This window comes from Ambystoma mexicanum, chromosome 5p (assembly GCF_040938575.1).
Source record: "Ambystoma mexicanum isolate Mex_15411 chromosome 5p, UKY_AmexF1_1, whole genome shotgun sequence".
Taxonomy (NCBI): Eukaryota; Metazoa; Chordata; class Amphibia; order Caudata; family Ambystomatidae; genus Ambystoma; species Ambystoma mexicanum.
The window spans coordinates 600,338,792-600,352,141 of NC_090930.1; positions in this window are offsets into that span (position 1 = coordinate 600,338,792).

The following is a 13,350-nucleotide window of genomic DNA, read 5'->3' on the forward strand; positions in this document are numbered from 1 at the left end:
AAACATACAAAAAAGAAATAGCTAAGTTTCAAAAACATCTGCTGAAATACCAGAACAAGTATGTGTCTGTTGTTGCAGAACTTTTTATACAAAGAGCACAAAGTAGTAGATGTGGCCTACAAAATGGAGGAATCCCAATGGTTCCAATTAGCTTCATATCTAACAGCAGAAAATAAATACAAAATATCTGACCCTCAATAGTTTGCATCTACTGCAAAACAAAGCTTGACAATGACCAAATGCCGTCACATGCTATTACTAATAACTTAGAAATATTCTCACTTATAAAGGCTCTTGAACAACTTAAATTGTATGAAAGCATTATAATCCAAACAGTACACCTATTTCAAGCTATATTATGCCTCCAACGGAAAACAGCCAAATTACCTCCATTTTAGTTACTGGGTTACTAAAAGGCATCCTGGCAAAGTAGTATATTTGACATAAGAGCTTAAAGAAAATGGACAAACTCCAGGAGTGCAATGACAAATAGATAGTACTTGGATTGTACTAGTTAATGGTGTACCAACAAAAGACAAAAAATCATTTGGCAACAACTAGTTGACTTAAACAAAGTTAGACAAGCCCTACAATATCTGAAAGAAAACAGTGTATACTACAAAGATATAAACATAGAGGAAAACCTAAGAGAAACCATCCAAATAATTAAAGTTTCACCAGCAACTGGGCAATTTCAATGTGTAGATCCTGTGACTGCAGCCAATATTTTAGACGAGTATACAATTCACCCACTACACTCCAAAGACACCATTGAGCATGCATTAGAAACCTATCAAATGCGTCAAGCAAAAGTATCCCCAATAGGCATAAGGAAAAAAGTGTAGAAGCATGCTCTTTTCCTCTACTCTTTCCTACAGGAAAAGGAGGAAGGTATAATGAAAGGTCGACACAAATTAGTGAATCAGAGTATTGCTTTTTACAAAGGTATTCTGAAGACCCCAGATTCAGACAAAATGTAGAATACATTTTCGACCGGCTGTTCAAAAGTGAACTAGCAACTCTATATCATGGAGTTGCACACACATTAAAAAGAGGCTCACATTTTTTAAACATGCCTGCTACCCAACTGCTTAAAAAAATAAAAGATAAAGATGAAGTTGTACAGTCAAGTATTACAAATCTTTTGGCAAACATACCTGGTACAAAATAATACTGGTTCCAATGTCATGCTGATGTACGTTGCATGCTAAGGAACCTAGTCCCACACACATGTTTTTTTACTTTCAGTTATGCAGAGTATGCATGATATGTCTTGCATAACCTCCTACACACTGCAAACCAAAGTAAAGATGAAATAGATATAAAAACACCAGGAGAACTGTGTTATATTGACCCCGTCAATGTATCAAGGTACTTTCAACATTGCTTCATTGCCATGGTGCACTTCATCTGCAAGAAAACTACCCCTCTGCTCAGAGAAGTGCAAAACCTATTTTGGAGAAAAGAATGTCAACCCAGAGGAGCCCCACACATCCACATGTTTTTTTGGATAATAGATGCTCCCAGATTTTGCAATGACTGCCATGCACCTGTTTTACAATTTATTGGAAAATACATTACCTGCAACATCCGTTCAGAAATAACCTGCATACACAGATCTTTCACTTCCAAAAACATTTGTGTGGCAAATACTGCCTATGTAGATATAAATAACAAATGTCACTTTGGCTTCCCTAGACTAGTTTGCAAAAAAGGACAAGTACATGACTTGATGCCTGTCTTTCGACACAGTGTAAAAGGCAAATCCCCTAAAAACACATAACGCTTTAATAGGGATGAAGCATCCAAGTACATTAATGATTACAATGCAATCATTGTCCGCTTGTTGAATGGCAACATAGACACACAATACATTGTAGACTATTCCACCACAGTTGCAAGATATGTCACAGCCTATCTCACTACAGCTGGTAAAACAGAGCTAAAAGACCTCTGGATGACATATCACAATTGTACAGCTTCGGTATAAAAATGTTCTACTATAGAGAATGTGGGTGCTACGAAGCTGCAGACCATTTAACAGGTACAGCCTTATGTGGCAAATCTGAAAACATTGTCTGGCTAAACCTTCGTACAGCGTCATCCTGAAAAAGAGTACTAAAATCCTACCAAGAGGTAGCAACAATAGCCACAAATGATCCCAACATCCAGTACATTTTAAAAGACAATGTAATTGACACATACTACCCAAACAGAAGTCCTGTTTTGGAAAACATGTGCCTGTACGACACAGATCAAAACTATTCCTACAAAATCAATGTGAGACCAGATGCGAAAACTTGAAAATATTCAGTCTAAACGTGTGAAGGAAGCCTAGTTAAACTTCCCAACCCCAGCCTTATTAATCACAGAAAGTAATCGTATCATTTAAATCTCTGCAACCTTAGAAAAGTGTATTACATGGCCCTATTGCAACTTGTTAAACCTTGTAGAAAAGAAGAAGTAAAGTCGTATTAGGGAACTATGACTCATTTGATGTTGCATTCAAAGCAAATGAAAGCAGTGTAATTAATGTCAATATCAACCAATACAAACAAATGTTGGACAATGAACACCAACAAGAGGAGGAAATTAAAGCTCAACTAGATAAAGATACTCCTGAGGGCAGCCAACCATCCATTACAGGAAGACAAGAACCACTTGGAGAACTACTCATTCTAAATGAAGCACAAAGATCCATGACTGAGGTAGAAAATACAATTTATCAATATAAACAATCTGAAGAAGACTTTTCAGTGCTCAAATCACAGCAAAATCATGAACAACTCACCATTTATCTAGAAGTCACTGAACAAATTGGACATAGTTTTAAACATGAAACTAAAATTTGTACCTTTAAAAAGAAACCTCTGCTCCTGTATTTGTGTGGTGAAGCTGGTTATGGTAACACATTCTTAATTAAAATAATCAGCACATTTCTACAAAACTTAACAAACAACAACCTTTTGGCAGTTGCAACAGCTGCCACTGGTTTAGCTGCCTACAACATAGGAGGTGTGTAACTTTACACTGACTATTACTCATTTTAGTAGAACACCCAAAACATTGGAATACTACATATTATCAGCAGAAGCTGCTACTGAAGTTCGCAGAATTCTGAAACAAATGAAAGTGCTCCTAATAGATGAAGTAAGCATGGCTTCCAATGCAATGTTGGCTTTAATTCACCTCATAATACAAGAATTCCTAAAAATGACCATGAAGAACAGTTTGGAGGAAAGCACGTTATTGTTTTCAGAGACCTTCTACAGTTAAGACCAGCACAAGGTCAACTTATTTTCAAAACATTAGGACACAACCAATGCTGCAACACAGCATTGAAAATGTAAATCTCTGGCAACATGCATTAAAAAAGTATTAGAACTGGTCTGCTTACTAAAGATGCAAAATCCATCTTAAATAGTAGACTAATCCAAGAACTATACGAGAAAACACATCTGCTGCTGATGTCAAAGAACAATTAACTCAACAGAATATACAAAGCAATTTCCTTAATGCCACCCCTTGTAAGCTGTGATCAATTCAATGAGACAATGTTAAAAAAAGAAATACAACCCATACTGCATATCAGCTCCACAAACAAACGAGAAGTGCAAAGCATGACACTCCCTATGTGTCAATAAGTAACAGCACGACTAGATAGGTTAGACAAATCTATCTCCAACAGAGCTGGATTGGAGAAAATCTTAACCTTGTGCCTAAACTGCAGAGTCATTTTAAAATGTAACCTTGATGTAGAACAAGGTTTAGTCAATGGAGCAATTGGTACAGTTGTTGACTTCCAAATATATCCACATTACTACACAATTCAGTTTATCAACATCCACTTTGACAAATTTGAAGAAGTTAAAAGACGTTGGCCACACAAAAGCATGTTTCCTTCTTTTTAAAGACATGTACGCACGCATAGAACAATTTTCTCAATTTCTTGCATATGCTGTCTCTATTCACATATCGCAAGGTCTAACCCTAAATCATGCGTTGATGGACATTGGCAGCACAGTCTTGAGTTATGTAGCACTTTCACGTCTGCATACCCTCAATTGTCTATACCTACTTAACTTAGATGCAAACAAATTCAAAGCTGACATTCCTTGCATACTAGAATACAACAGGCTACATGCACTGTACACCCCATCTAGATATGTACCCTGTACCTAAATAAATTAAATCTTTAAAAAGAAAACTAATAGAAACAGAATCTACAACAGATCTCCCAACAATACCGCTAAGGAAACTACGACCAATTCCTTCTCAATCAAATAATACAACCACAAATCTGCTTTTACAAACTCAACTGCACATCCATCAAAAAACAAAGGGACACATGCTTCTTCTCAAAAAACATCTTCAGGCCCATCAAATGATTCACAGACAGAACTCTCTGGTCCATTTAAATTCATTAACACAACTAGAGCAAATTGCTATACAAATGTAACAATCAATCTTCGCTTTCAATAGCCACCAACCATTCACAATATTTACTTAAACAGCTCAGACCAGTTGTGTTTCCAAATGCTCGCCCTTCATAGAAGTACCACAAATAATGATGACAGCACTTATAGTGTCTCAGGTATAAGTCAAGAATTGGACTACTATGTGGGAATGGTAAAATGTGCCATTAACACACGAAGATCCTCAAGAATTCCTAATGTACTTACTATAAGTACTGAAAAACTAAAAACATCCATATCAATACAACCTTACAGATTTCATACACGTGGACACATACATGCACTCTATGCAACCATTTTTCACAAGAGCACATGCCTAACGAATGATTTGTGTATGTATCCATACCAAATTGTGAATACATTCTATTTCATTTTACCAGCTTCTACAGAATGCAGTTCATGGCATATTATACCATTTTTGCAATTTAGACAATTGTTCCAGCCTACAAATAAACTCACATATACACTATGTCATACTAATGCTTCTAAGTTACAATGCAGATTGTACCAAAAATAACTGTAAACTGACTAGCTTTACACACAGCCTATCATCTATTGACAAAAAGAGTAAACAAAAACAGGCTTAATATCCCTTATTGGTGCCACAACTACATCAGGGCACTATAATGCAAATGTAAAACAAAATAATAATAATTGTTGGATTGAATGTAACAACACCTCTGTTACTCCACACACATGCATATTTAATATTCCTTCAACCCAAATGTACTCACTAAACTGTAGCACAATCAACAGTTAGAATATGCCAACAGGTATCTTACTACATCCATAATTCTACAATAGTTCTTTTAAAAATCAGTCTAGTTAGAATACGCCAACAGGCACCTAACTACATCAAAAATACACTTCAAATATGCCATTACAAAACTTCTTCTGAAGGCTAATGTACTTAGAATATGCCAACAGGTATCTTACTATTTTAAAAATTCCCTTAATGACAACATACTTCAAACAAACATATTAGCACACTTACACTCACATAATTGTAATTGTTTTGTTAATCCTGTATGGATTGTTTTCCTCCCAGTAACCCAATGATTATTTAATGTCAATACAACAACAGAGTAGCACGCACTAAAGTTGTACCAAACATAGTACATAGAATGTACTGTTTATGAGGGTAAAAAAAAGTTCATGTATTTGTAAAATGGTATGCAATTAAAGGTCTTAAACTATCCTGCTTAACAAATTATACTGTCATTTTCTACAGAAAATGAACCAGCGATTCCAGCTTCCTTACTATATGCAACTAAATCACCATACAAAGTATAAAGAAATACATATTCCATAATCACCCTCCTCATTTGTACTACAATCATAACTACCAAATACAGTTCAATTATATAATTCCACCATACTACAAACACTTTATACTCCCACTACATTTCCTAATTACTGCTGTGGTGGTTTTGGCAAGTGGGCAGATTCTTGGGGCCATGGCATATGGCCATGCCCCCATGAATCTGGCCATTGGCCACAACCACAATAGAATTAAACCATATATAACGAGTACGTACAACATGCCCTCAAATAACAAAACTCGGCCAGAACTCCCTGCAATCAAAAAGATTAGTGTCCACAGACTCGGTTGCATCTGCACACCCCTTTTTCACCAATGAAAACAGCTCATATCATCTTTATTCCACTACTCCACCCTTTCTAAGCCCTCTTTCAGCCATAAAATAACCTCAAATATGGTTTCCAATCTGTTTGTTCATGGCGCTGTCCGCGGATTTTGGCAGCGTCTGCAGACAGGGAGGTACCCACTACTGCAGGCTGTGCAATATAGATAATGCATGTGTCATCTCCAAAGAAAACTGGGTAGGCATGGAGAAGGATGTCACCCTCAGCAGGAAGTTTAAAGACCATATCAGGCAGAGTTTGTCAAGAGTTAAACATGTGGAAAAAAAAATCTGAGACCATATGACAAGGTCGCTGATATGTATTGTCCATCTAGGCCTGACAGCCACCAATGGGTTGGTGAGAGACAACTTTTTGTGTCTGGGAATGGAGAAGGATGTACACTGTATCATTATAGGCTGTGAGAAGACATTGGCTAACCAGAGCTGGTTACTTCTGTCCCTCAGAACTTCCCAAAAGATCAAGACTAAATGTATCCCTGTACATTACAAATACCTTCCATAGCCTGAACAGAAACAAAACATTTGCTGTTATACTCCTCAACTGCTATAGTCATTGCCCACAGTCCACATCAAAGAGTAAAATATACACTGCACTGAGGAATGTATTCATTATTGCAAAAAAGGTAGCAGGTGCCCCTCTCTCAAAAGAACATGGCATGATAACCTGTTCTGTGGTTTCTTACCCACTATGAGAGTCTGCAGCCATCACTTTTAGTTCTCTGTGCTTTTCACAAAGAAGGAATATCCATTTGCATATCAGGCTGTGTCCCCCAAGGGCAGTCAAGCACTGACATGCCAGGTAAAACTCCTTTGAACAAGAGTACCAACAGCAACCCCATACACATGTTTCAGCCTTGATGGGCCTCATCAGTGAGGTCGAATTGTGCCTCTCTGAACACAGTGAGCAAGGGGTCCACGTCTGTGTTCCCCCAGGTAACTTAGGGTGACCAACCCCAAGTTCCTTACAAAATTGCCAAAAAGGTAGCAGACGCCCCTCTCTCGAAAGAACATGGCATGACTACCTGTTCTGTGGTTTTTACCCACTGTGAGAGTTCGCAGCCATCGCTTTTCAAAGTGGGAAAGACCACAGAACAGGTTATCATGCCATGTTCTTTCTGGAGAGGGTCGCCTGCTACCTTTTTTGAAAATGTTTTGCAAGGAACTTGGGGTTGGTCTCCCTGAGTTACCTGGGAAAACCCAGACATGGACCCCTTGCTCACTATGCTCAGAGAGGCACAGCTCCACCTCACTGACGAGGCACAAAAAGGCTGAAACACGTGTATGGGGTTTCTTTTGGTACTCTTGTTCAGAAGGGAATTGCAATAGCATTTCGGTGATGGACTGCCAATGTGGGTGGGACAAAGACTGATATGAAAATGGTTATTTCCCATCTGTAAAAGGTACAGTGAGCAAAAAGCGATGGCTGCAGGCTTTCAAAGTGAGAAAGAACCACAGAACAGGTTATCATGGCATAATTTTCTGGAGAGGGGTGCCTGCTAACTTTTCTGAAAATATTTTGCAAGGAACTTGGGGTTGGTCACCCTGAGCAAGCAATTCTGTTATATATGTATATATTTGATATGATATGATATGGCATTTGTAACATGCATATACACAAGTGTTTCAAGGCGCGACGAGGCAGGGGGGGACAAGGGGAGATCGCGCAAGTGCAAGGGCAGGGAGACTGGGAAAAGTGCAAGGGGAAGGGGAGAGGGGAAATGCAGTACATGGTTAGTAGAATACAAGATAAGTAATAGGGCCAGCTGGTGGCAAGTGCAAATTAAGTGCCGGGAGAAGGGGCTGTAGGATACGGAGACAGTCCCGTAGTGCAGGTAGGCAGTGCAGGAAAGAGTGGCTGGGCCAAGGACCGAGATCGGTGAGTGGCCAGTTGCAGATTCAGTGCAGGTTCAGTGATTTTAGCAGGGGAGAGAGGGAGAGAAAGCAGAGGCAAAGAGGAAGGTTTTGAGGTGCTTCCGGAACCGGAGATGGTTCTCCTCAAGTTTCAGGGAGGCAGGAAGGTTGTTCCAGAGGGAGGCCCCTGCTGCGGAGAGAGATTTACCCCCAGCTCGTTGCTTGGAGAAGCGGCTGACCCTGAGGTAGTTGGAGGTGGATGAGCGAAGAGCTCGAGAAGGAAGATATTTAGGAAGAGAGAGTGAAGGTATTTTGGCCCAAGGCCCCAGAAGGCCTTGTGGACAATGCAGAGGGTTTTGAACTTAATCCTCGCAGCCACTGGGAACCAGTGTAGCGATTTCAGTCCTGGAGAGATACGGTCCCTGGGCTTGAGGCCAAGTCTTGATGTCCTGTTCTGGATGAGTTGCAAAGGGCGGAGAGTAGAGGCAGGAAGATTTAGATAGAGGCTGTTACAGTAGTCCAGCTGATGCTACTGATATTGACTCATCGTATATCGATATTGAAAATATATATTGGCATATCTCAAAAATTTGGTTTATTGCCCAACACCAGTTAAGTTCACTCCTGGCTTCGGGCCTTTGTTTAGATGTTGCCAGTGGTCATTAGCTGGTAATGGACACCTGCCATTTTATGCACTTTGGAATGATACCATGTCCATATTGTGTCCTGATTGCATCTGCTATAGGGTGCCTTTCACAAGTGTACCATTAATACCCACGGTTCGCAATGCCTTTTTATGCATCTCACATCCAGTTGCGGGTGCTGTACTGGAAGGTCTATGCAGATCTTAATTGGGGCTGTGGGTTCCTTTCTAAGCAGTGTCTTTATGTGGGCATTTTATAGTGCAAATGTAGCCAGAGCACTGAGAATATCCAGAAGGGCATGTGAACAAGAGGACCACAGTGTGTGTGAGTGTGTACGCTATAATAGCGGTCAACCAGCAACAAGATATGATCCTTTAAAGCAGTGTCTTCTGCAGAGATGGAGCCACTCTGATGTCTCGAGGGCACTGTGTCCCTTTCAGGCCTGAAGAAAAAAAAAATGGCTGTAAACATGCAAGTGACAGCTGGGGAAAGGAGGACAGCAGATTCAATCACCGAGCCCCGTGCTTCCCTCAGCAAAGCTGTGAGCTTGGCTGGGAAACTCTTGTCATAGGCGAGCTTCCCACCAAGACCCTGATTTGAATTTCAACAATCGACGGCCGTGGCAGCTCGATTGTTGAAATTCAAATTGGGGTCTTATTTAACTGTTTCCTTATTCCCTCAGGCAGGGCAGGGCTTGCCTTTTCACCTAGCTGTGCATTTGGGCTCATGCATGCAGTAGCTATGGCAAGCCCTGGACTCTGACTGTTGACCATCACCCCTGCCCTGCTGTTCTGTGTATAACTTTATGGTGCATTCTTCACTGCATTTGCCGTGCCCATCGCCAGCCACAGCAGCAGCATTGAAACCTTGTGTATTGCGGCCTTGTGTGTGTGCTGTGGAGGCGGACCACAGGCAGCACTGCAGAGAGAGTAGCCCAGGTAGTGGCTAGGGGAGTATCAAGCATTGCAAGAGTGGGGGGCGGGGTGAGCCATGAAAAAAGTCCTGCTACTCTCCGCCCCCAAATGCAGTGCGTCCAATTCTATATGGACTCATTTATGCCCCCAAACTGCCCACCACTGCCACATTCTACTTTTTTGATAACCTTAGTGACAGATGGCATTTTAACACAACAAAAAACAATAACACTCTAAAATCATCACAAAATGGCAGAAACTCACTGGCCCTCATGAGGACCCTGGCCTTAAGGGGTTAACAGCGCTGTAAAAGGTGTCAGTGCCGTTAAACCCTTAACGCCTTACTTTGAGGTCCCTTTGCGGGACCTGACCTTAACAGCTGGTCTAGACCAGCCGTTAAAGTAGGGGCCCGCAAAGGGACTCTCGAGGTAAGTACGGTACCGCAATTTGCGGTACCGTACTTACCGCCTTCCCATTCTCATTATGCCCTATGGGCCAAAAATGGGAATGGGGAAGGGCCATGGTGGCATGGGGAATTACCGCCCTGCCAACCTTGGAATGGGGTGGTAATTCCCCATTCCGTCATGGCGGACTCCGGCATCGACCATGGTGCTAATAGCACCATGGTTTTCCGCCAGAGTCCTAATGAGTGCCATTATGTAGAGCTCTGTCCAGGTGGTCTGGGGCAAAATGCATGCAAACCTCCTAATTTGCATATGGATTGCATCAACAGAAATGACTTCACACAAATGGACATTGCAAGAAGCATCATTAGTCTTTGATACTTGGAGGTACCATGAAATTCGACTTTTGAATAAGTTGCCATAAGTAAGCCAAGTGGCAAATAGCTTTGTGGTGCAAAATACCTAAATTGCACTATTATTGTAAATGGAGTAACTCTATAGTCATTAGGCTTTTTTTGTTAAATAACAGCATGATATATTAACATACACTATGAAGTGAATCACTTACAGGGCTGCAGATAATGTGATTAAATTATGTTGCCAGGATCACACACTTTGATTAAAAGCAGAAACCACGATGTGGACAATTTCAGCAATTGAGCACATCTTCCTACGTTTAATTGACAGAGATGTTTTATTAAGGTTGTGCTTTGCATTTCATGTGCTTAAATAATACTACATGTATAGCAATGCCTTGGAAGCAAACCCCATTACAAAATAAACTAGCCTTTCATAGTAAATTAACTATACACTAGATACATTGTCATAGAAATAGGTTGAGCAATAAGAGCATGGCTTTAGTTTTATTCTCCCCATCTCCATGCAAAGTCACAATAGCATCATGTAGATTCAAGTATCCTAACAAATCTCCCTTGGGTTTTAAAGCCATAGTAATATCATAAACCATGTAACAGTATGCACCCCACCTCCCTGGTCCCCCTTGATGTCTGTTGTGCCCCCACCCCCTCTCTGGTCCCCCGCAATGTGCATTGTGCCCCACATCCCCTCCCTGGTGATGTATGTTCAGCCCCCAATCCTCTCCCTGGTCCCCTGTGATGTCTGTTCTTAACTACCACCACCTCCCTGGTCCACTGTGATGTCTGTTGTGCCCCCCACCCCTCCCTGGTCCCCTGTGATGTCTGTTGTGCCCCCCAAACCCCCTCTGTGATGCCGGATGTGCTCACCACCCCCTCCCAGGTCCCCCGTGATGTCTGTTGTGCTCCACCCCATCCCTGGTCCTCCGTGATGTCCATTGTGCCCCCCACCCCCTCCCTGGTGATGTCTGTTCAGACCCCAACCCTCTCCCTGGTCCCCTGTGATGTCTGTTCTGCCCCCCAACCCCTCACTGGTCAACTGTGGTGTCTGTTCTGCCCCCCACCCCCTCTCCAGTCCCCTGTCTGTTGTTCCCCCCACCCCCTCCCTGGTCCCATGTGATGTCCATTGTGCACGCCCACCCCACCCCTGGTCCCCTGTGATGTCTGTTGCCCCCTCCTGTTTTGCTTCCCCCATACCTTTCTCCCACCCCCCTTCTCCTAATCACAGCAGGAGTTGTCTTCACTATGGTTTCACCATCACCGACTTTTTGCCAACGCTTGGATTTAACTTTATGGACACAAGGGGCCTCATTACGAGTAAGGAGGTAGCCATGGTGCTATTAGCGCCATTGCTACCCCCATACGGCATACCGGGTTCGGGTTCCCCGAATGGGGACTTACCGGGTCATTCCAACCTTGGAGGACCCGGTATTTCCCCATTCAGGAAACCCATCCCCATTTCCATTCGAGCCACCATAGGGCTCAATGGGAATGGGGAGGGAGCTAACAACGGTCCCGTTGTTAGCTCCCTGGTCCTTTAGCAGCTGCTGCTAAGGGACCTCGTAATGCAGCGGTAAGGGGTTAACAGCACCGGCATCCATACCGGCGCTGTTAACCCCTTACCGCCGACCTCATAATGAGGCCCATTGACTTTTCTCAACTCTCATGTTGAACACTCCTGGATCTCATACTCAGGGTGGTCCTGAATCATGCTGTGCCCATCGTTATCTTGAATCCTTGCTTACATGTTCTGTTCCTTGCAACATTATGTGTTTCATTGACCTCTCAAACTTTATTTGCTCTTCCCTCTGCTTCTCCACTCTTTTTTCACTGTTATATTCTCTGTTCCCTCCTCCTCCCCCTTCTCCCTCTCTTCTCTGACCCTCCCTTACTTTTTTCAATGCACTTATTCTTTCAGAAATGTCTCTGGACCCAGGAGGATAGCATCAAATATTTGTCTCCTCCACCTTCCCTTAATTGCCCCCTTCCATCACTATCTGAAATGTCATCAGGCCTAGCATGATAGTCGCTTGTTTTTTCCTCTCCCTCCTTCTCGTTTTGCCCACCTCTTGTTAATCTACGGCTCTACCAGAAACGTTGTCAGGCCTAGAACGGTAGTCGCCTGTCTGTTCCCATTTCCCTACCACCCCATCCCCTCCCATCTTTGTCTTAGCTCTTGCACTATCTGTAATGTTGCCAGAACGAGTACTGTAGTTAATTTCACATTCTTGTTGTTCATGGCCATGTAAGAATGTCATTGTAGGTTTTCCTTGTTCCCTCCCCTGCCTTGAAGCGCTTTGAAACACATTGGGCCTGATTATAAGTTTGCTGGTCCGGGTACCCGTAAGCATGCTCGGACCTGGCGGGCAGAAAGGCAACCGCGAGCACAGCATGTCGGATGCACCGGCACCATGACAACTGGTGCTGGTGCATCCGACCTCCCCATTCCCATTCAGCACTATGGGGCCAAATGGGAAAGGGGAGCATTTTTTTTTCCGGCTCCCGGAAATGGCCGATTACCGGATCCAGCAGGGCCGTAATGACCCGGTAATTGCCCATTCGCTGGCGCCTGAGAAAATGGCAAGTTTGGCGCATCGTGCTGGTTTTACCTGCAAGGCTACCGCCAAACTTGTAATGAGGCCCATTGTGTACAGGCGCTATATAAATAAACTATCATATCATATCATGTCTGATCATTCCCTCCCATTCCCATTCTAAAAGTACAAACGTCCCTGCTAATAGTCCCCCCAAAGCCCCTCCTATCAGTGCCTAATGGCTCACCTTGAAATGCTCTGTTGACATAGAGCAGTGTGACAGCCCCTCTGTTGCTGCCTGGAACTCCTTGGGACATTGTCCTGCCAGTGGGACATCTCTCCCGTTGGGCACCCTCATTGAGATGCCTAATGGGAGAGGTGTCCCACTGACAAATATCTCGGTCTTGCACAGACTGCTCCCCTACCACCATCCTCCACCCCGCTCGTACGCCAATGTAGGGCGGGGGGGGGCAGGATTCCAGTGGAGGTG